The sequence below is a fragment of the Gossypium hirsutum genome, chromosome A03 (assembly GCF_007990345.1).
Source record: "Gossypium hirsutum isolate 1008001.06 chromosome A03, Gossypium_hirsutum_v2.1, whole genome shotgun sequence".
Taxonomy (NCBI): domain Eukaryota; kingdom Viridiplantae; phylum Streptophyta; class Magnoliopsida; order Malvales; family Malvaceae; genus Gossypium; species Gossypium hirsutum.
Window position 1 is genome coordinate 65,345,290 of NC_053426.1, and position 23,915 is coordinate 65,369,204.

Sequence of the window (23,915 nt, forward strand, 5' to 3'; positions counted from 1 at the left end):
TTAGTTAATTAGTTTAGATAAAACAAATCCTTTTATTTTTAGGCAGAATAATAAAAAGAAGGTTAATACTAGTACTTTTAGTTCCTGTGGGTTCGACATTCCGGTCTTGCTATAAACTATACTACTGTTTGATAGGTGCGCTTGCCTTTATCGTGATAATAGCTAGTTTTCAAGTACGATTAATCATAAATATAAAACTTATCACGAGACATCACATCATTACACGGGGTCAGAAACGGGCTGGAACACGACCATGTGCTCCCATTTTGAATGTTCACATGGCTTATGACATGGGCGTGTCTGTTGGCCGTGTGAGACATTGGCGGGCCACACAGGTGTGTGTCCCTTATTTTATGCAAAAATTTTCTAAGTGTTGAAAAATTTCTTGAGTTATTAGTTTAGTCCCGAACCACTTCCAAAGTATGTTTAGGGCCTCATAGGCTCGTATTAGGGACAATTTGATTTAGTTTGAATGATAAATGTATGAAAGGATGTTATGTATGCTAAATGTTGTTTAATTGTTTCGTAAGTCTAGTAATGCTTGATAAACCATAATTTATACATATTTTTCTCCCATGCCTAGTGCATTTATGGATGGTTTCTCCTTAGAATTGGTGAATTCGATACTCCTAATCCTTTAATTTCATGTTTTATACTTAGGTGAGCATAGGAGAGTAAAAGAGCGAGAAACGGGCTGAAAATGGAGAAAATGGACCCACTTGGGAAATCAACACGGCCTGGACTTTCTCACACGGGTGTGTCCCACGGTCGTGTCCCTTTGGCAGGATTGAAGCACGAATTACACAGGTGGATCACACGCCCGTGCCCATTTGACAGCCTTGACCACGGCCTTAAGTAATCGCACACGGGCGTGTCCCTACCGAGCCCAAGTTTAGTCCAATTCGAAAAAAGGCCAATTTTGAGGGCTCTTAGGCATTCCAAAGCCTATTTAAACACCTGAGGAGGCACTTAGAGGGGGGACGCAGAGTAGGAAACAAGGAATTACTCAAGGAAAGCCTATTGATCCATCTCAGAAGCCGGATTCATCATCAAGATTGAAGATCTCCCTTCAAGTTCCTTCAGCACTTTTGGGTTTTCTTATGTTTTGTTATCTTTATGCTTTTGAGATGTTTTCTTTCATAAGTATGAATTAAACCCCCTCAAATACCTATGGGGAATGAAACCTAAGACCAATCTTGTTATTATTATCTGAATTGTATGATAAATATTTGACTTATTCTTAATTATGTGTTCTTAATTCTTGTTTTGATATTCCAAGATATTGATTCAAGTTAAGCTCTTATGCAGGGGAGGAATAGACCCTATCTAAGAGTAAATTTGTCATAATTAAGCGAAGTTGATTGCACGCCTAGAGATAGGGTGATAAGATTTTGCCGGATTAGGGTGAAACCTAATAAGGGAATCCATAGATCGAGTTAATGCAATTCTAGGGTGTTAATTAGAAAGAGATTTCAATTTTTCAACCTAGGGTTAGACGTTATTAGTCTCGAGAGAGATAATAATATAACTTAAGGATTTTTACGGATCAAGTCAAACGAATAAATCGTTTGATTCAGAGTCAAATAACAAGTGAAGTCTAGGTGGATTTTTACTTAGGTATTGTCTCAATCAATCAAATTTTCCCAAAAGTATTTTTCCAAGTTTTCTTTCTATGCATCCTTAGTTAGTAATTAGTTTAGATGACCAAAGCTCTTAATTTTTAGGCTAGTTAATAAAAAAGAAGTAAATACTAGTACACGTAGTTCCTTTCGGTTCGACAATCTAGTCTTGCTGAACTATACCACAGTTCGATAGGTACACTTGCCTTAATCGTGATAATAAGTTAGTCTCAAGAATGATTCATTTATAAATATTTAAAACCTGTTACGAATATCACGTAATCAAGTGTTTAGCACCATTGCCAGGGAACTAGAATATTAGGAACACTCGATTTTTATTACTTTAGGCATTTTACTTTTATTGAAATTTAAATTTTTATTTTCTTTTCTAATTCTTCATTTATTTTCTTCTGACAGGTTTTTCTAGTTTATGAACAGAAGAAACCCGTCGAGACCACTACTCTTTGATAGTGATATCGATCGCACAGCTCGAAGAAACTGAAGAGAAATAAGGCGAACCTTACGTACACAGAATTGCAAGTGGACAATACTTCAACCACAACCGAGGAGATGGCTGAAAACCAAGAAAATCCGCTACCTTCTGTGATTGCTGTTAATCAGAATTCTGCGTCTCGCACTATGTATGATTATGCTAAACCTTCTTTAACAGGAACTGAATCAAGCATAGTTAGACCTACTGTAGCTGCCAATACTTTTGAACTGAAACCTAACACAATTCAAATGATACAACAATTTGCTTAGTTTGATGGTTTGCAGGACGAGGATCCCAATGTTCACTTGGCAAACATTTTGGAACTATGTGATACATTTAAAATTAATGGTGTTTTTGATGATGTCATTCGCCTTCGGTTATTCCCTTTTTCATTCAGAAACAAAGCCAAACAGTGGTTGAACTTGTTGCCACGGGAGTCAATCACTACTTGGGAACAAATGACCGAAAAGTTTATATTAAAATATTTTTCACCAGCTAAAACGGCTAAATTAACGTAATGATATCTCTTCTTTTTAGTAGATGGATTTAGAAACACTCTATGATGCATAGGAGAGATACAATGACCTCTTGAGAAGATGCCCTCACCATGGGTTACCACTCTGGCTACAGGTTCAAACCTTTCATTAATGGCTTGGATCCTTCAACTCGACAAATGGTTGACGTAGCTGCTGGCGGAACCATCAATAGTAAGACACCTGAAGATGCCTATGAATTTATAGAGGAGATGTCACTGAATAACTATCAGTGGCAAGTCATGAGGAAAAAGTCAACGAAAATAGCTGACATTTATAATGTCGATTCGGTCACCATGCTCTCTAATCAGGTAGAACTCTTGAATTAGAAAATTGTTGGTTTTCTTAGTTCTTCATTGGTTCACCCAGTAATGCAGTGCGAAGTAAATGGAGGTGGATCAAGCAGTTCAGAATACCCACCTTATGGCCACAACATGGAGAACGAGCAGTTAAATTACATGGGTAACAATCCTCGATCTCAAAAAAAATCCTTATAGCAGTACTTACAATGCAGGTTGGAGGAACCACCCAAACTTTTCATGGGGAGGCCAAGGAAATCAGAGACCACCACCCCCTCCAGGCTTTCAGCAACCACCGTACTAGTAGGAGAAAAAGCCAAACCTTGAGGAGATGTTAACCAAATTCATCTTGGTGTTAGAAACTCATTTTTAGAATACTAAGACAGCACTCAAAAATAAACAAGTATCAATCCAGGGGCTCGAAACCCAAATAGGTCAGCTCGCTAAATTGATATCTGAAAGACCACCAGGAAGTCTACCTAGTAACACTGAACCCAACCCAAAAGAGCACGTGAAAGCAATTACATTAAGAAGTGGGAAAGTGTTAACTGAATCTGAAAATAAGCCTGTGACAGCCCTAAAATGACCCTAGTCGGAAAGCGGTTTTGGGACCGCTAAACCGAGTCACCAAATTATTTGAATATGATATTTATTGTCTAAAATATGTGAATATGAATGTGTGAAAGTTTTGAGCTTCGATTTAGTCGATTGCATGTGAATTTAGTAATAGGACTTATGTGTGACACTTTTGAAATGTGATAGGTTAATCCATAAGGATCTATTAGTGCATGTAATCAAAAGGGTGGACTTGCATGTCAATTTCCCCCATTTAATTACTAGTGGCCAGCCATGACAAAGGGTGATGGGCAAAACATGTCATAAAACATGTTGTGCTAATGGTTTATGGGAGAAAGGATAAAATAATAATGGGAAGGTAAATGATGACAAAAAAAAATGTGTGTGGTTGCCCCCACCTCCATTGCCGTGAGTTGAAGAAAGATAACAAAAGAAAAAAATTTACATGCTCATCTTTCTTCTTGGTTGCCGAATTTGGGAAAGGGAAGATTGAAGAGGAAAAACCAAGGTATTCGGCTATGGCTATCCTAGTTTAAGGTATGCATTGTGATTTTCTTTTTAATTGACTATGAGATTAGATTGATAAGTGCATAGCTTATTTAACCCATGGTTTAATTTCATGCATCAATAGACAAATGTTCATTCGGTCAAATGGGAGAAGAATAAGATGAATTTAAATGTTGTGGTTTATTATTTTAGTTGTTAAATGATTGGGTATGAGGTATTTGATTACCTAATTGAAAGTAAGTTAAGTTGTTATTTGATAGTAAATGCAAATTCTATATATGATAATAATGTAAATGTAGGTGGATTCATGAAGTATTTTCGGTTATATGCTATGTATAAGTATGAGTTTTTAAAGTTGGATTTATGAGTATATGTATATTAGTCTATGAACATTCGGTTATATGGTGTTAATATGCCTTTGAAATCGAATGATATTTTGAGTATATATATATGTACATTCGGTTAAGATAAGGTTTATTATAAAAGCTAAGTTGTGTGGTTAGGGCCGAATGGGATATATAAGATATCAAAACATGTTATAATTATATATTGGTGTACATGGTTGTAATTAATCCTCTACTTGAATTCGATTAGATATGGTCATGGTATGAGTTTAGTAGGGTTAATACCTTAAAAATTGAATGGAGTTTTAGTTAATCTTATGTGTCACGTTCGTTAAAATAGTTGATGATTTGGGTGTTATTATACGCATTTAGGCTAAAGATTTTTCAGCTATGTTTTATATCTATGAAATAATTATAATGGATAATATGTAGGAGTAATTTCGGCTTGTTAAAAATGTGGTACGTGTATGGCAAATGGTATATACATAATGCATTGAAGTTACCCTATAAGGTTGAAATGAGTAATTAAATTATTGGTTTGTATGCATTTTTTTTATTTGCAACTTGGCATGTGAATTGGGTGTATGATAGTTAATATATGTGCTTGAGGTGATGTGATAAAATAATTAGCTATATGGTTTGGTTCATTATTGAGTATAAGGGTTAAGTGCTTTAAAAGAGCTTTTAATGTTCGAAATGATTAAACAAATTCATTCGTTTAAATTAAGCCCAAGAGCAAAGAGGATCAAAGTCGGATAGGGGAAAAGAGAAAGTAGACAAATAGCCGTGGATATCTAGTCGTCAACCGCTTCCGAGGTAAGTTTTAAGTGATTAAACGTTGAGTAAATTCAATCATAATAGGACATAATGAGTTGATTTAATAAGATGTGATGTGGCCATGATATGTCTTAAACTCAAATGGTAAGTTCATATGTGTTTGGACTTGGAAAGTTAAGAGCAAATTGTAATAATTTGCTTTGGACAGCAGTAATGTGATTTTAGAAAATCACTATCAATTGTTGGTGTGGAATTATAGGCTGAATAAAATATGTAATCAAGGCTTAATTAGTCTAGTTTCTTATAAAAGAGACCTTGTGAGCAAACAAATTTCCTATAAAGAGATATTTAAAGTTGTGTGAGACGGTGTCAGAATGACTCCGAAATCCCCTGTTCTGTTTTTAGAAAATCATTATAAATTGTACAAAAATGGTTATAAGATAAAATTTATATGCTTAGACTCCTTAATGAGTCTAGTTTCAAATGAAATCAAATACAACACATTTTGAATTCTGTAAAATGAGAAATTTGATTCGTAGTGAAGAGTGGTCAGATTAGTCAAACAGTGAAACAGGGGAAACTTTAAGAAAAATCTGGTATTGATTGGCCAAACCTAAAATTCTGAAAATTTTATGGATGGAATATATACGAGTCTATATTCAGGGAAAATTAACGGCAAGTGATTTGGAGTTTTGTAGCTCTAGTTATAAATAATTTAGTGACTACTGCTCAGGAAAACAGCTCGTAGTGAATATGTGATTTTGTTGTAAACATGGATAAAACTTGTTTTAGTTACTCATAAGCTATTGATTAAACCCATACGTGAATTCTAAATCGTGATATTGTAAAACGATACATGAGTGTTAGATGGATCTTTGATATTAAAATTTGTGAAATTGTAAGTTTATGAGTATTCGAATATGAAATGATAGTATGGCGTGAAATTGAATTATTCATTGGGAAATGATTAATGTAGATTCGGCCAAGACAAAGTGTATACATGATAGTATATGTGATATGTGAAGTATATTTTGATAATTGTGATGTGAATGTATATATATGTGATAAGGCCTAATGGCCGATGTGATGAATGTGAAAGTGTATATATGTGATAAGGCCGAATGGCCGATGTGATGAATGTGAAAGTGTATATATATGTGATAAGGCCTAATGGCCGATGTGATGAATGTGAAAGTGTATATATGTGATAAGGCCTAATAGCCGATGTGATGAATGTGAAAGTGTATATATGTGATAAAGCCGAATGGCCAATGTGATGAATGTGAAAGTGTATATATATGTGATAAGGCCTAATGGCCGATGTGATGAATGTGAAAGTGTATATATATGTGATAAGGCCTAATGGCCGATATGATGAATGTGAAAGTGTATATATGTGATGAGGCCTAATGGCCGATGTGATGAATGTGAAAGTGTATATATGTGACAGGGCCGAGTGGCCAACGTGATGGATGTGAAAGTGTATAAATGTGATAAGTCCCGAAGGGAAATTGTGTCAGTACTATATCCGGGTTAAAACCCCGCAGGCTTTATGCGAGAGTATTATCCTGATTAATGTCCGTAGGCTTCATGCTCGTACTATATCCGAGCTTTAAAGACCCGACGGCTAAATGCTAGGATTCAAGTAAGACTTTGATATTGAGTATCTGCATTAAGTTACCATCAAATAAGTATTATGTATTCAAGATGTTCAGGTACGTATTACTTACTCATCGGTGGAGTGATTTCGAGGTGAATTATCAGTATCAAAGAGGTAGGTAAATGTGATTAATATTATAACTCCAAATGTGAGAATGTGCTTTGGAAATATTTGACCATCTAGGTCATTATTATTCGAAAGTATATATGTGGCAGCCAAGTGTTGCGTTTAATGATATTATAGATCGAGATGAAGCTCTAGATTAACTTCATCGAACAGTTGAAATGAATGACCAATAATAGTGATTGAGAACACTTTGTCTTGCTTAAAACTTACTAAGCATTAAATGCTTACTCCGTTCTTTGAATCTCTGTTTTATAGATTTTGGTTCGTCAGCTATCGGACTCGGGATTATTGAAGTCGAAGTCGCCCACACTATCAAAGCCCTTTTGGTACACTTTTGGTTGAACTCTGAAAATGGCATGTATAGGACTACCTTTTTTGTAGTGGGTCATGGACCCTTTGGATTTGTATAATTTTGGATAGCCATGCGAAAATGGCTTATATATGTTTGAGTATAATGTTATAATCATTTGGTATGGATATGGTTATTGAGAGGTGTGGATATGCTTAACAAGGATTGGCCATGGGAATGGTTAATCACTATCATAATTTGTGCTATTTATGCTAAAAGGGCTAGTTGAATCATGGAAACTATGAAATAGGTAAAGTCTACCTTAAAGGCAGATGCTGACAGCAGCAGTGATGTATATTTGGAAAATCACTAAAAATAGTAGGAATAGAATTAAATAGTGAATAAATTATTTAAATGAACCTTGATGAATCCAATTTCATATGGAAGAAACGAAACGGTCATATGAGTGGTATGTTAAGAGATAATTAGGTTTTCATGAGACAGGGCCAGAACGGTTTCTGGATTCCCTGTTCCGACTTTGGAAATTCATTATAAATTAACCAGAGATAATTAGGAGTCATGCCATATATGTATAGATTCCTCTCTGAGTCTAGTTTTTATAGAAACAAAAGGCATCAGTATTGAAGCCCTGTACAGGGAGATATCCGAATTGTAATGCATGAAGGTCAGTGTAGTCGCACCCTGTATCAGGGGATATTTTAACTAATAAACTGTACTAATTGGCCTGACCAAAAATTCTATAAAAAAATATGTAGATGGACATAGGAGTCTAGTTTCAGGGAAAAATCACGAAACTGATTTTTGAGTTGTGAAACTCAAGATATGATTTTTAAGGTGACAGCGACACAGTTAGCCAGCTGTCTGGAAAAATTTAAAATGGACTGCGATAGTAAGCGAATTTAGTCTGTGAACCCCTTGTGTCCAACTCCGGCAACGGTCTCGGGTACGGGGTGTTACAAAGCCACCACAAGAAGCTGGAAAAAAGGAGGTCGAACCCGAAAACAATGACAACTTAATGCCAAAAGAATATAAACCACCAATCTCGTATCCAGCAAAGTTGAAGAAAGACCACATGGTTACACAATTTGATAAATTTCTTGAACTTTTTAAACAACTGCGTATTAACTTACCTTTTGTTGAAGCTATATCGTAGATGCCTACATATGAAAAATTCTTAAAGGAGCTTCTAACAAACAAAAGGAAGTTTGAAGACTTATCTACAGTGAAACTTAATGAGGATGCTCAACCATACTCCAAAACAAACTGCCAACCAAACTGAAAGATCCAGGAAGTTTTACTATTCCCTACTTAATTGGGAGTTTGAATGTTGATAAAGCACTAGCTGATTTAGGCGCCAGCATTAATTTGATGCCATATAAAATGTTTAAACAACTTGGTCTTGGGGAACCTAAAACCCACTAGGATGAGTATTCAATTAGTTGATAGATCTGTTAAATATCCTAGGGGAATTATAGATGACGTACTTGTAAAAGTAGATAAATTTATATTCCCTGTTGATTTCATTGTGCTTGACATGGATGAAGATGTTGAGGTGCCGTTAATTTTAGGTCGGCCATTTTTAGCCACTGCTAGGGCTGTAATTGATGTGGGTGATGGTAAATTGGTACTTAGAGTAGGTGACAAAGAGATTATTTTTAAATTTATGATGTAATGAGATTTTCTAGAGAACAGGATGACTCATGTTATTTTATCAACTCTATTGATCATGCTACTCAAGATTCTTTCAGGAAATCATACTCAAGATTCGCTTAAATGTGGGGGTATTTGATAAACCATAATTTATACATGTTTTTATCCCATGCTTAGTGCATTTATGGATGGTTTCTCCTTAGAATTGTTGAATTTGATGCTCCTAATCCTTTAATTTCAGGTTTTATACTTAAGTGAGCATATGAGAGTAAAAAGAGCGGGAAACAGGCCGAAAATGGAGAAAATGGACCTACTTTGTGACAGCCCAAAGTTGACCCTAGTCGGGAAGTGGTTTCGGGACCGCTAAACCGAGTCACCAAAATGTTTGAATGTGATACTTATTGTCTAGAATATGTAATTATGAATGTGTGAAAATTTCAAGCTTCAATTTGGTTGATTTCATGTGAATTTAGTTAATAGGACTTATGTGAGAAAATTCCAAAATGTGATAGGTCAATGTGTGAGGACCTATTAGTGCATGTGGACAAAGGGGGGACTTGCATGTCAAATTTCCCCCCCTACTAGTAGTGGCCGGCCATGATGGGCATGATGAACAATTGTGCAATTTATTTTATGGAAATTATGGCATGAGTATGGCACAAATAAGATATGTTAATTTGTGTCATAAAATGTTGGGATAAAACAAATAAAATAATAAAAAGGAGTATGGTGAATACAAAAAAAAAATGTGTGTGTAGTTGTTTGTCCCCCCCCATTGCCGTGAGCTAAAGAAAAGAAAGGAGAGAATTTTGTTCATCCTTTTCTCATCTTCATGCTTGCCGAAACTAGAAAGAAAAACAAAGAAAAAATTTCTCATCCTTTGGTTCATCCTTGGCCAAAAATTTTAAGGAGGAAAGAAGAAGAAAGGTGAAGAGATTCGGCCATGCATGTAGCTAGGCTAAGGTATGTTTGATGATGTTCCATGAGATGCATGCATGTTTTAGTTGTTAGCTTGAGTTCTACTTGGCCCATGGTCTAAATCTTGCTATGTGATGGAATTGGCACTTGACCATGGATGCATCATTCTTGGTTGGTGTTTGATGTTGTGGTGATGAGGCATGAGGATGAGTTAAGATTCGGCCTAGGTGGAGGTTGTGTTAATGCCATTGCATGCAAAATATGAAGCTTGTTAATGATGCATGTGATGATGGCTTGATGATTCTTGAACCTCCTTTTTAGCATTTTTGTGTGAGCACATATGTGCATTGGTTGCTAAATGGAGAAGAATCGGCTAGCAAGATGTGTGCTAAGGCCGAATGTAACTTTGCATGTTGATGAGCAATGCATGTGTTAAATCGATGAAAAGGGGGAGGATGCTTTACTAGTGTGTGTATATGTGTGTATTAAGTGTTGAGATCGACCCCAAAAATAGACATGCATATTCGGCCAAGGGGAAAGAAATTAGCTAATATGTTGTGTTGATGCATGATTTTTGCATGTATGAGACTTTAATGTCTAATGTATAAATATGGGCTAAGTGCCTTGTGTTCATCTTTTTGATGCCTAAATGATGAAATCAATTTATTTGTTTGATTAAGCTCAAGAGCAAAGGGGAAATAAATCCGATAAAGGGAGGAAAAAGTGGTTGAATAGCTAGCGGAATCGTTCGACAACACCCGAGGTAAGTTCTTGAGTAAGAGAGCTTAAATTACGATGTGATTAAATCATGCTCTATGTGTTGCTATTGAGCCGAATGTGCAAGGACGATATGTGCCTTGTGTTTGAGTTTCGCAAATGAAAATGAAATATGAATGTGCCATGAATTATTGTTAGATGTGCATGATTAATTGAATGCTGTCCGGGCTAAGTCCCGAAGGCTTTGTGCTAAGTGAATATATCCGGACTAAGATCCGAAGGCCTTTGTGCGAGATACTAAATCCGGGTTAAGTCCCGAAGGCATTCGTGCGAGTTATTAAATCCGGGTTAAGTCCCGAAGGCATTCGTGCGAGTTATTAAATCCGGGTTAAGTCCCGAAGGCATTGTGTGAGTTACTAAAACCGGGCTATGTCCCGAAGGCATTTGAACGAGGAGCTATATCCGGTTAAATCCCGAAGGTACGTGATTTGGTAATGAATGAGCTTGCTGTAAAATTCCAGCGAATACTCGAAAAACATCCCAATATGGGGATATGTTACGTATGTGTTGAATTTAATCGAGCCCTTACAAATAAATGTTCGCTCAGTTGATAAACGAGCTACCGGCCTTCGGCTAAGTTAGTCTATTGTGTATGTACATAAGGGTTGTTAATGTTGTGAAGCAAGTTTGATATCGGTAAATTGCGTATTATGAAATATTCCATTTAGCTAAATGTGTGTTATTCTTTGTTTATGCTGGAATTTCTTTGCTCAAAACTTACTAAGCATAAATTGCTTACTCGTTACACTGCTCCTCTGTTTTATAGATTTTTGGTTCTCCAGCTATCGGACTCGGGATCTTGAAGTCGAAGTCGCCCACACTATCAAAGGCTCTTTTGGGTACTATTTTGGTTGAATCTTGATATGGCATGTATAGGACTACCCATTGTTGTTTTTCGAGTACTTTATGAAATGTATAAGTGTACAGCCATGCGAAAATGGCTTGTAGAAGTGGAGTATGGCATTAGACCCTTCGTGTTTATGAATGTATAGATGGTTTCATGATGTAACTATAGTTGGAATGGAAGTGTTGAGCAAATGATCAGCCACTGGAATGGCTAAGTGTGATCATATGTGGGCTTATGTATGACAAGGCCCTAGTTGGTCCATGAAACCCCAAAATAGGTAAGGTTTACTTTGAAAACAGAGGCTGATAGCAGCAGTGGTGTGGTTTGGAAAAATCACAAGAATTCGTAGGAGTGGAATTAAATAGTGAATAAATTATGTAATCGAACCTTGATGAATTTACTTTCATATGAAAGTAACGAAACAATCATATGAACAGTACAGTAAGAGATATTCGGGTTCTTGTGGAACAGGGCCAGAACAGTTTCTGGATTCCCTGTTCCGCATTTGGAAATTCACTATAAATTTACCAGAGGTAATTAGGGGTCATACCATATATGTATGGATTCCTCTCTGAGTCTATTTTCCATAGAAACAAACGGCATCAGTATTGAAGCTCTGTGCAGAGAGATATCCAAGTCGTAATGGGAAAAGGTCAGTGTAGTCGACCCCTGTAACATGGGAGACTTTGACTAATAAACTGTACTAATTGGCCCGACCAAAAATTATAGAAAAAAGTAAATAGGTGGGGACATGAGTCTAGTTTCAGGGAAAAATCACAAAACTGATTTCCGAGATGTGAAACTCAAGATATGATTTTTGAAGCGACTAGTACTCAGACTGGGCAGTGTCTGGAAAAATTTTTCAAAGTTTGTTAACATTTCGTGTCCGACTCCGGTGTCGGTCTCGGGTTCGGGGTGTTACATACTTGGGAAATCAACACAGCCTAGACTTTCTCACACGGGCGTGTCCTACAGCCGTGTCCCTTTGGAAGGATTGAAGCATGACTTACATGGGTGGATCACACGCCCGTGCCCATTTAACAGCCTTGACAACGGCCTTAAGTAATCACACACGGGCATGTCCCTACCGAGCCCAAGTTTAGTCCAATTCGAAAAAAGGCCAATTTTGAGGGCTCTTAGGCATTCCAAAGCCTATTTAAACACCTAAGGAGGCACTTAGAGGGGGGACGCAGAGTAGGAAGCAAGGAATTACTCAAAGAAAGCCGATTGATCCATCTCAAAAGCTGGATTCATCATCAAGACTGAATATCTCCCTTCAAGTTCCTTCAGGAGTTTTGGGTTTTCCTATGATTTGTTATCTTTATGCTTTTGAGATGTTTTCTATCATAAGTATGAACTAAACCCCCTTAAATACCTAAGGAAACCTAAGACCGATCTTGTTATTATTATCTGAATTATATGATAAAATATTTAACTTGTTCTTAATTATGTGTTCTTAATTCTTGTTTTGATATTCCAGGATATTGATTTAAGTTAAGCTCTTATGCAGAGGAGGAATAGACCCTGTCTAAGAGTAAATTTGTCATAATTAAGCGGAGTTGATTGCACGCCTAGAGATAGGGTGATAAGATTTTACCGGATTAGAGTGAAACCTAATAAGGGAATCCATAGATCGAGTTAATGCAATTCTAGGGTGTTAATTAGAAAGATATTTCAATTATTCAACCTAGGGTTAGACGTTATTAGTCTCAAGAGAGATAATAATATAACTTAGGGATTTCTACGGATCAAGTCAAATGAATAAATCGTCTGATACAGAGTCAAATAACAAGTCAAGTATAGGTGGATTTTTCCTTAGGTATTGTCTCAATCAATTGAATTTTCCCAAAAGTATTTTCCCAAGTTTTATTTCTGTACATTCTTAGTTAGTAATTAGTTTAGATAACAAAACCTCTTAAGTTTCAGGCTAGATAATAAAAGGAAAGTAAATACTAGTACTCGTAGTTCCTTTGGGTTCGACAATCTGGTCTTACTGAACTATACTACTGTTCGATAGGTACACTTGCCTTAATTGTGATAATAAGTTAGTCTCAATAATGATTCATTTATAAATATTTAAAACCTGTTACGAATATCACGCAATCAATGCTATGTAACCCTATTTTTACATTGAATACTGGTAGGGGTGTTACATTTAATTGTATCAGAGCTATGGTTTGTCGATTCCAGGATTAACGTATGTGAGAATCTAGCTATACATTCCATATATAAACTGTGATAGTAAATGGATCCCAATCGAGCTATAGTTGATGAGGTTGAGAGTAATGTGCTCGATCATGCTCAAGGGATAGCAACATCTGATCCTAGCCCTGTAATGGGCAACCAAGGAGAAGAGGCTAAAAAGGCCTTCTTCCAAATGATGAACGAGTGGTTCACTCAATACATTCGTACGAACCCGGCTGCTTAACAACCTCCACCCTTTCTAATCCCCAACCAGTTCCTGTAGTTCCTTAAGGAGTTGAGCTTTTAAGATTGAATAAGCCTCCTATTGACAAGATTCGTAAACACGAGGCTAAAGAGTTTAGAGCTAATGTTGATGATAACCCTAAGAGAGCTGAGATTTGGCTTGAAAATGTGATTCGAGTGTTTGATGAGCTTTCTTGCAGGCCAGCTAAATGTTTAAAGTATGCTATATCCCTTTTGAGAGACATCGCGTATTAGCGGTGGAATACATTAGTATTAGTTGTGCTAAGGGAGAGAGTTACCTGGGAATTCTTTCAGACCGAATTTCGAAAGAGATACATCAGTCAACAGTTTCTGGATTAAAAGCATAAAGTGTTTTTAGAACTAAAACAAGGTCGTATGACCGTAACCGAGTACGAAAGAGAATTTGTACGGCTAAGCAAGTACGCTCAGGAGTATATTTCTACCGAATCAATTATGTGCAAGCGGTTGTTGATGGGTTGAACGAAGATATTAAACTTTTGGTCGAGATATTATTTGAAAGAATTTGTTGTGTTAGTTGATCGGGCTTGCAAAGCCAAAGACTTTAGCAGAGAAAAGAAGAAAAATGAATCAGAGGCTAGAGATTTGAGGAAGAGATCGATGAGTAAATATTATCATTCCTCATCAAAGAAATCAAGAGATTATTTTAACTAATCAACCATTTCAATGGGATATTCTAATAGAGATCCTAAAGCTCATGCTACATTAGTATCAAGTGTTGGCAACGTGAAAGACATTAAACCTGAGTGTCAACAGTGTAGAAGATGTCATTTTGGAGATTGTTGGATGAAAAATAATAATAGATCTTGTTACAGTTGTGGTTCGCGAGATTATTTTATCCGAGATTGTCCTGAGTTAAATGAAAAAGATAAATCTCAAAATGCAAGATCAAGCAATATAGCTACTCGAGGGAGTCCGCCAAGAAATATGGGAAATGTAAGTGGTAATCATGGTACAACGAAAGATTCTACAGTGAGATCTGAGGCTAGAGTACCTGCTAAAGCTTATGTTATTAGTGCCCGCGAAGATACGTCATCACCAGATGTTATTATCAATACATTTTCTCTTTATGACACTAATGTTATTGCATTGATTGATCCTGGATCGACTCATTCATATAAATGTATGAATTTTGTGTCTAATAAGAGTTTGTCTATTGAGTCTACTGAGTTTGTGATTAGAGTATCGAACCCCTTAGGCAAATATGTTCTAGTTGACAAAGTATGCAAAAACTGTCCTTTAATGACTCAGGGTTACTATTTTCCAGCTGATTGATGCTTTTACCATTTGATGAGTTCGATGTGATTCTAGGTATGGATTAGTTGACTTTACATGATGCCGTTGTGAACTATAGAAGAAATATTATAGAATTGAAATGTCAGAATAATGAAATTCTTCAGATTGAATCAAATGAATCGAATGATTTGCCTATTGTGATTTCATCTATGTCAGCTCAGAGATGTGTGAGAAAAGGTTGCGAAACTTATCTTGCTTATGTTTTCGATACAAAAGTGTCTAAATCAAAGATTAAATCAGTGCCAGTTTTCTGTGAATGTTCAAATGTATTTCCTGAAGAATTACTGGGGCTGCCACCTATTAAAGAGGTTGAATTTGCTATTGAATTAGTGCCGAAAACTTTGCCAATATCTACAGATCCGTAAAGAATGGCTCCGACAGAGTTGAAAGAGTTGAAAACTTAGTTGCAAGATTTCACGGATAGAGGTTTCGTACGACCGAGTTTTTCACCTTGGGGTGCGCCTGTATTGTTTGTAAAAAAGAAAGACGGGTCAATGAAATGTGTATTGACTATCGCCAGCTTAACAAGGTCACGATAAAGATTAAGTATCCGTTGCCAAGAATAGATGATTTTTTTATCAGTTGAAAGGTGCAACAGTGTTTTCAAAGATTGACTTGAGATCTGGCTATTATCAGTTACGAGTTAAGGACAAACATGTGCCGAAGCCTGCGTTTAGAACGAGGTGTGTGTAACACCCTAAATTTTAGGCCTAGAAGTCATGGGCCTTGAGTTTGGGATCGGTTAGAAGGTGGCTTAAATGAATGAAATGTGTTTAAATATTTTATAATTTCATGTTTAGTTTAATTGTTATGTGATTTAGGAGGGGTTGGTAGTGTAGAAAAAAGTCCTGGGTTCGATCTAGGGCTTTAGCAAAATTTTGCATTTTTTTTTCAAAAAAAGGCCCTGAGCATTAGGTGGAAGGCTTACTAGTAAGGCCTAGTAAAATCTAACATAAGGAAACGCTTGGCCTAGTGGCAAGAGGCGTTGTTAGCAAGCAGGATGTCCAGGGTTCGAGTCCTCGCCTTGGCAAAAAATTTTATTACGCACATGAGTAGTAGGGGAACTAGCGTTTAGGCCTTATTAATGTCTTTGGCAGAAATTCGAGACAAAGGATGCGCTTGACCCAGTGGTATGATGGCGTTAGGAGTAAAGAGAGGTATTGGGTTCAAGTCGCGGCATGAGCAGACGTTGTGTATTTTTTTAGACAACCTGGAGGTCGGCAGAAAGATTTTATAAATAATAGGGGAGGAAGAATGACACAAATAAGGTATCTGTCATAGGGGCAAGGGACATATAGTGTAGCCAAGAGATTGAGGGTTCAAATCTGAATGCTAGCAAATATTTTTAGGATAACCTGGTCGTGGGTTAATAGGCCATAAAAATAGTTAGGGATGGAATATGGCACAAGAGCGCCTGTGGTGCAGCGGCGAGAAGCATGTTATAGATATGAGAGGTTGAGGTTCGAATCCCAGGCCTGGCAAAGTTTAAATTTTAATTCCTTAAGAGAACTAAGGCTTAGGCACATAAGCCTTATAGTTAATTGTGACCGAATGTTAGCACAAGACAGGTAGTGGAGCAGTGGCCAGTAGTGTGTTGGGAAGTTGAAGGGCAAGAGTTTGAGTCGTTCCTTGAGCAAAAAGGGGATTTAATTTTGCTACTCAACGCAAGAAAGGATGGCCAGTCGGTGGAAGCAATTTGAATGCAATTCAAATTGGAATTTTTGGCTAAAATCAAGGAGATAAGGATGAGGATTAAGTGTGGATATGATGAGGATAAAAATTGGGGAAATTGAGGGGAATTTAACTAGTTTAAGCTGATTGGGTAGTGTAGGTTTGTATTTTTATTTATTTATTCTTTTAGTATATATATGTGTGTCGAATGAGCAAGTAAGGACATTTTTTTGTTTTTGTGTGCTTCAGTCGCGTACCATCTCCTCTTTTTTTAAACCAAACTCTTGATCTTTTCTTCCCTAATTTAATTGAATCAACCTCTTCCCTCTTCAACTTATCCGACTATTTCTTTTTCATTTAAAAGTCGAGTCATACACTTTGGGGGTTTGATTTCTTGTTGGCAAGCGATCTCGCAATCGGTAAGTGAATTAGATCTTCTTCGGCTTTTGTTAAATATTTATAAGTTCTTTCGTTTCTACACTCTTAAAAGCTGATTTTTCTTTGTTCTTTCCAATACTTACATTAACCTATGGTTTCTTCATTTATTTCTCTTTCTCCATCTCATTCAAGAGTGTGATCGTTGGCTAAGTATTAGTTGATGGAAAGGGGGTTCTAGCAGAGAAGTTAGGATAGAGGCTCCCAAATTTAAGTGACGTAAAGTGTCAGCCGTTTGAGTCTTTTTTCCTGGATGCTGAAGGGGGACTTCGTCAGATTTTGGGTTACATAGGCAAATCGCAGTCGATCAATCTAGTCAAGGCAAGTATAGGTTGTTCTTCGGTAAGTAGTGGATTTATTTTGAATTAATAGAATGCAGCTAATGGAGTATAATGTTGAATACAGGTTTGGGAAATTATGAATACTTAGTACTCTAGGTGATAAGGTGTGTGCTTTTACCCTATGATTGCTTGATATAAAGCCGAAGGTGTGTACATATACTGCACATACACAGTAGATCGGTAAATCCTGAAATGCCAAAAAGTCGAAATACCGCAAAGCCGAAAGTTTGGCTATAATAGACTCACGAGTACGAGAACACTCGTAAGGGGAAAACTGATAGGTTGTCTGAGGCCCATGGGCTATTCCATGGACTTGGGCTGTGTATTGGCCAATCAGGCCGGAATGGGCTAAATGGGCCCAATGGGCTATTGGGCTCATAATAGGCTAAAATTGATAATTGATGTTATGTGATGGAAAATTGTATGTGAGCATAACTGTAAATGTGTTTTGGGCCTAATGGTCATATGAATGTGATTTGGACCTAATGGGTCATATAAATGTGATTTGGGCCTCATGGGCCATATGAAAGAGATTAAGCCTAGTGGGCTATATACAGGTATGTGGATTTGTCTAGGCTTTGTAAGGGGTTTTGGGCCTAGTAGCTAATAACTGCTTAAACAGACATAAAACTTAATTAATTAATTAAAGACCGTGGACAAGTCATAGGTTTATGGTGTGGCAACGGGTATATGCATGTCTAGGATTGATCTAGGGAGAGCTTGGTACTTAAGCAGTCTTAATGACTCACCTCCTCTTCTTTGGAATTCTACTTGGTGCATAGTATCCGTTCATCTTAGCTAACGGGGATTTGTTAACGGGTCAAGGTAAGTAAAAACCCGTAATAAAAGAAAATTACTGAAATGCCCCTAAAGGTGAAAATGACTAAAATACCCTTATGTGTGGAATGTAAGATTTATGGATGTTACATGTATACCTGATGCATTCATATGCACTCATATGATATTCTGTTTAGGTTGCATATGGATTGGGAATTATGGAACGGAGGAAGTATATGAGGATCGCATGGTTGCTTGACAACCGTGGATCCATCGACGGCTATTAAGCCCAATATATGATTGGTAGCTTTCTGCAATGAAGGTAGTACCGCAATCGAGCTACCATTGATGTGTATCGTATGGGTGGGTCGATATTTATATCCCCACATGATGTGTACCGGGGGACGGAGTTGGTGTGTAGCGGTTGGATTATTGGGGTGAGTTGCGCAGCGTTGCATGTATGATATTATTGTGATATTATTGCGATGTGGGCTTCGGCCCAACTAAGGCTAACATGGGCTAAGGCCCAAAGGCCACCGTTATTGAATTGGGCTCAGGCCCAAAATGACTGATGATTGCTTTATACTTGTTGAGGGTTGTACACACTGAGTTTTCAAAACTCACCCCCTCCTTCTAAATTTTATAGGTGACACTTAGTAGGCGGTTCGACGAATGGTGGGGGTGACTTAGTCTTTATGTAATTTTTAATATTTTTATTTTCAATTATTTATATTTGATTTGGGTTGTAACAAGGTCTTTCCTCTAGCTAATAATTCAAATTAGGTTTATTATTATTTTTATGTGTTGTAATTATGAGAAGTTGAACATGGATTTTCTGAACCATAGTTTTTATATACTACGTTTCTGCAACTAAAGTTTTAAAGAATAAGTTTTCATCAATCATATGTTTTAAACAAGTTTTTGCGATTGAAAAGAGAGATTTTACAAAGTAATTAAGGTTTTTCATTTTAAAGAAGTGTTTCCAATGGAAACAAGGTTTTAGCTAAAACACTTCAATGTGACACACTAAATTCGGCCATAACCTTCGGGCCGAGATTGGGGTGTTACATTTGGTGGTATCAGAGCCAAGTTCAAAACTCGGGCTATAAAATAGGCTTTTTTTGGGCTTTTAAAATTGTTTACAAATAATATTGAGGTGGTTTTGAAAGATTTTGTTGTGGCACACCAGGTCTCCGGCGTCGAGCCAAGTAAGTTCTCTTACTACTGAATTATTTCAAACTGTTATAGTACAATCTGTCTTAGCTATTAATTGTTTATATTCAATAGGATTTCCTTAGATATTAGATTGCATTAAAACACTTGAATCTAAATTTGATACTTATTTTGTGTATGTTTGAGAATGTTTGCGATAGGTGGATGTTTTGGATATGTATTAAAATTATTAGGATCAGAGTGATATTGATTTGCTTAAAACATGATCTAATCGAATCATAATCTAAGTTCCATTACTCGAAAACTTACCTCGGATGTTGTCGAACGATTTCGACGGCTATTCGATCACTTTTTCCTTTCCCTTATCCAACTTTGGTCCTCTAAGCTCTTGAGCTAATTCAAACAAATTTAACTTATTAAAGTCTCATTATGCTAGCTTATGGCCGAATATGACAATGAATTTGATAGGTCATATGGCCACCTTTAGCTCAAATACAAAATGGTCATACGCATTTTTAATCACATTAAGCAATTTAATACCATTAATCTAACATTTCCTCATGTGCACCTTTATGACCGAATACACATATCATTAACCCAATATCAATTGACCAAGCACTTTAACAAATTCTCTTTAACTATACACACATTCGGCAATGACAAAGACAATTTAGCAAACCTTTAAACTTTCACTTATCACCTCAAGCCTAACCATCAAAATGAACTAATTATAATTACATAGGTACTACCAAAGCCGAAACCTATGCATACTATTATTCCTTATGCCCAAACCAAAGACCACATTCGGCACTTTCATCCACCATTCTATCAAGCATGTAATATTCAAACACAACCAAACTCACATTCGGCCCTAGCTCATAACAAGGTAGCCGATTCTTTTCCCTTAGTATCTAATGCTCACCTATGATTCTTTTTATAGTTCAAACACTCATCTATCATCATTCACCTAACTTGACATGAAACAACAAAACTCACCATTTCTCATCCAAATAACATGAACAACAACCATTTCTTGAACATTTTCTCATGACCGATTGCTCATGTTACCAACAAGATTCAAAATTTGAACATGGGCTAACTAAGGGACTTAGTAACTAGCTTAATACATTCAACAATTTCAAAAGCTACCATGAATTACATACCTTGTTCAAGACTAGAAGGAGTGGCCGAATATTTTACTTCCCTTTCCCCCTTCTTTTTAGCATTTTCGGCCAAGGATGTTAGAAGATGAACATTTTTTTTCTTTGTTTTCTTCCTTCAATTCACAGCAATGGAGGGGGAGGCATGGATGAGACAACTTTGTTTTCATCACCCCTCCCTTTTTCATTACTTAATTACTAACCTTTTATTTTATTCTTTCTAACATAAAACACTAACACAACATGTTCACAACATGTTTCACCCCATAGCATGGCCGGCCACTAGCTCAAATCTTGGGTAATTTGACATGCAAACCCATCATTTTCATAACATGCATTAATAGGCCACTTTACATTTGCCTAGCACATTTCTAAATTTTCTCACATAAGTCCTATTTAATAAAATTCACTTACAATTAACAAAATTCAAACATGAAAATTTCACACATGCATATATATATATATAATAAGCATCAACTATGACGGTTAATTATTTTTATGACTCGGTTTAGTGGTCCCGAAACCACTTTCCGACTAGGGTTAATTTAGGGCTGTCACAGATTGAATATTAGTTTTTTCATCGACAGGTTTTATAGCATTATCTTGAGTCTTAGGGGTTCTGACTGAGTCGCGTGCTTGGAGTGTTATTGCATCATCACTTGCACGAAGTGTTAGCTCCCTTGTGCCTACATTAATAATGGTTTTGGCAGTTGCTAAAAAGGGTCATCCTAAAATTAAAGGTACCTCGTTATCCTCATCCATATCTAAGACGAAAAAGTCTACTGGTAAATAAATTTATCAATTTTAACGAGAACATCTTCAATAATGCCCTTAGGAAATATAACTGTTTTGTCAGCCAATTGTATGCTCATCCTAGTCTATTTGGGTTTACCGAGACCTAGTCATTTAAACATTTTATACGGCATAACATTTATACTTGCCCCTAGATCAGCTAAAGAACTATTCACAGATAAACTACCAATTAAACAAGGAATTGTAAAACTCCCTGGATCTTTTAATTTGTTAGGCAGCTCGTTCTTTAGAATAGCTGAGTAGACTGCATTGGGTTCCACATGCGATGTAGCATCTAATTTCCATTTATTGCTCAGAAGTTCCTTTAAAAATTTTGCTGAATTGGGCATCTGCGAAAAAACTTCAATAAATGGTAAGTTAATATGTAATTTCCTTAAGAGTTTGACAAACTTACCGAATTGTTTTTCTATTCTATCTTTCGTCATCGCTTTAGGATATGGCAAACGAGGTTCATGATTCGTACTTACCTGTTTGGGATCATTATCGTTTACCTCTTCTCGTCCTTTGTTCATTGCATTGTTTTGCTGTATTTTTGGCTTAGGTATAACGAGTCCGTCCTTATTTTGAGTGCTAATTGCATTAAGGTGTTCCCTTGGATTAGGTTCAGTATTACTTGGTAGGCTACCATGTGGTCTTTTGGAGATTAGTTTGGACAGCTGGCCTATCTGAGTTTCAAGTCCTTGGATCGATGCCTGTTGATTCTTAAGTGCAGTCTCGGTATTTTAAAAATGGGTTTCTCACACCGAGATGAATTTAGAGGGCATCTCTTCAAGGTTCAGCTTCTTCTCTTGTTGATAAGGTGGCTGTTGAGAACCCTGAGGATTTTGTGGTTTTTGATTCCCTTGACCTCTCCAGCAAAACTTTGGGTGGTTCCTCCAACCTGCATTATAGGTATTACTGTATGGGTTATTTTGAGGTCTAAAGTTATTGTTACTCATATAGTTGACTTGTTCCTCTTCGGTCGTGGGATTGAAGGATTGATATTTTGTATGCACACCTCATCCGCTTGAGTCACACCTCATTATTGGATGTACCTACGTAGAACCAAGAAAACTATCAATCTTTTTATTGAGAAGTTCTACTTAATTAGAGAGCATGGTGATTGAATCGATATTATAAACGCCGACTGTTTTTGTTAGCTTAGTCCTCATGACTTGCCACTGATAGTTGTTCAGTGAAATCTCCTCTATGAATTTGTAGGCAGCTTCCGGTGTTTTATTGTTGATGGTTCCGCCAGCAGCTGCATCAATCATTTGTCTTGTCGAGGGATTCGCACCATTGTAGAACGTTTGAACTTGCAGCCATAGAGGTAACCCATGGTGAGGGCACCTTCTCAATAGATCATTGTATCTCTCCCATGCATCGTAAAGTGTTTCTAATTCCATCTACACAAAAGAAGAGATATCATTGCGTAATTTAGCCGTTTTGGCCGACGAAAAATATTTTAGTAAAAATTTCTCAATCATTTGCTCTCAAATAGTGATAGACCCTCGTGGTAACGAGTTTAACCACAATTTAGCTTTGTTTCTTAGTGAGAAGGGAAATAACCGAAGACGGATGGCATCATCAGAAACGCCATTGATTTTGAATGTATCGCAAAATTCTAGGAAATTTGCTAAGTGATTGGGATCTTCATCCTACAAACCATCAAATTGAACAAACTGCTGTATCATCTGAATAGTGTTAGGTTTTAATTCAAAATTATTCGCAGCAATAGCAGGTCTAACTATACTTGATTCAGCTCTTGTTAAAGAGGGTTTAGCATAGTCATACATAGTACGTGGAGCAGGATTTTGATTAGCTACAATTGCAGGAGGCAGTTGATTGTCTTGGTTTTCAGCCACCTCGTCGGTTGGAGGTTGAGTATTGTCTTCTTGTTCGTTTTCTATGTATTGTAAACTATGCCTTATTTCTCTTTGATTTCTACGAACTGTTCGATCGATTTCTTCGTCAAAAAAGTAAGGGTCCTAACGGGTTTCTTCTAGTCATAAACTATAAAAACCTGCTAAGAGAAAGAAAAAGTAAATTAATAAATAATAAAATTAAATTAAATTAAATTGCAAGAAAAATAAATGGCTAAAGTAATAAAAATTTAGTGTTCCTAATATTTCAGTTCCCCGGCAACGGCGCCAAAAACTTGATGGCAGTGATTTGTAACAAGTAATAAATTTTTATAATGATGATCAAACCTAGACTAACTATTATCACGACGAAAAGGCAAGCGCACCTATCAAACAATAGTATAGTAATGGCAAGACAAGATGTCGTGCCCGAGGGAACCAAAAGTACTAGTAATAACTATCTTTTTATTATCTAGCCTAAGAAAAGGGTTTGTTTATTAAACTAA

The 23,915-nt window shown here is 36.6% G+C and overlaps 2 non-coding genes across 2 annotated transcripts; one reads left to right on the forward strand and one right to left on the reverse strand.

The window, feature by feature from the left end:
• Positions 1 to 2,620: 2,620 nt before the first annotated feature.
• Positions 2,621 to 2,726, reverse strand: LOC121226854 (small nucleolar RNA R71). The gene has a single exon (XR_005924541.1). It is a non-coding gene; the product is annotated as a small nucleolar RNA R71 (small nucleolar RNA).
• Positions 2,727 to 22,879: 20,153 nt separating this feature from the next.
• Positions 22,880 to 22,986, forward strand: LOC121225303 (small nucleolar RNA R71). Its single transcript, XR_005923172.1, has one exon. It is a non-coding gene; the product is annotated as a small nucleolar RNA R71 (small nucleolar RNA).
• The last annotated feature ends 929 nt before the right edge of the window (positions 22,987 to 23,915 follow it).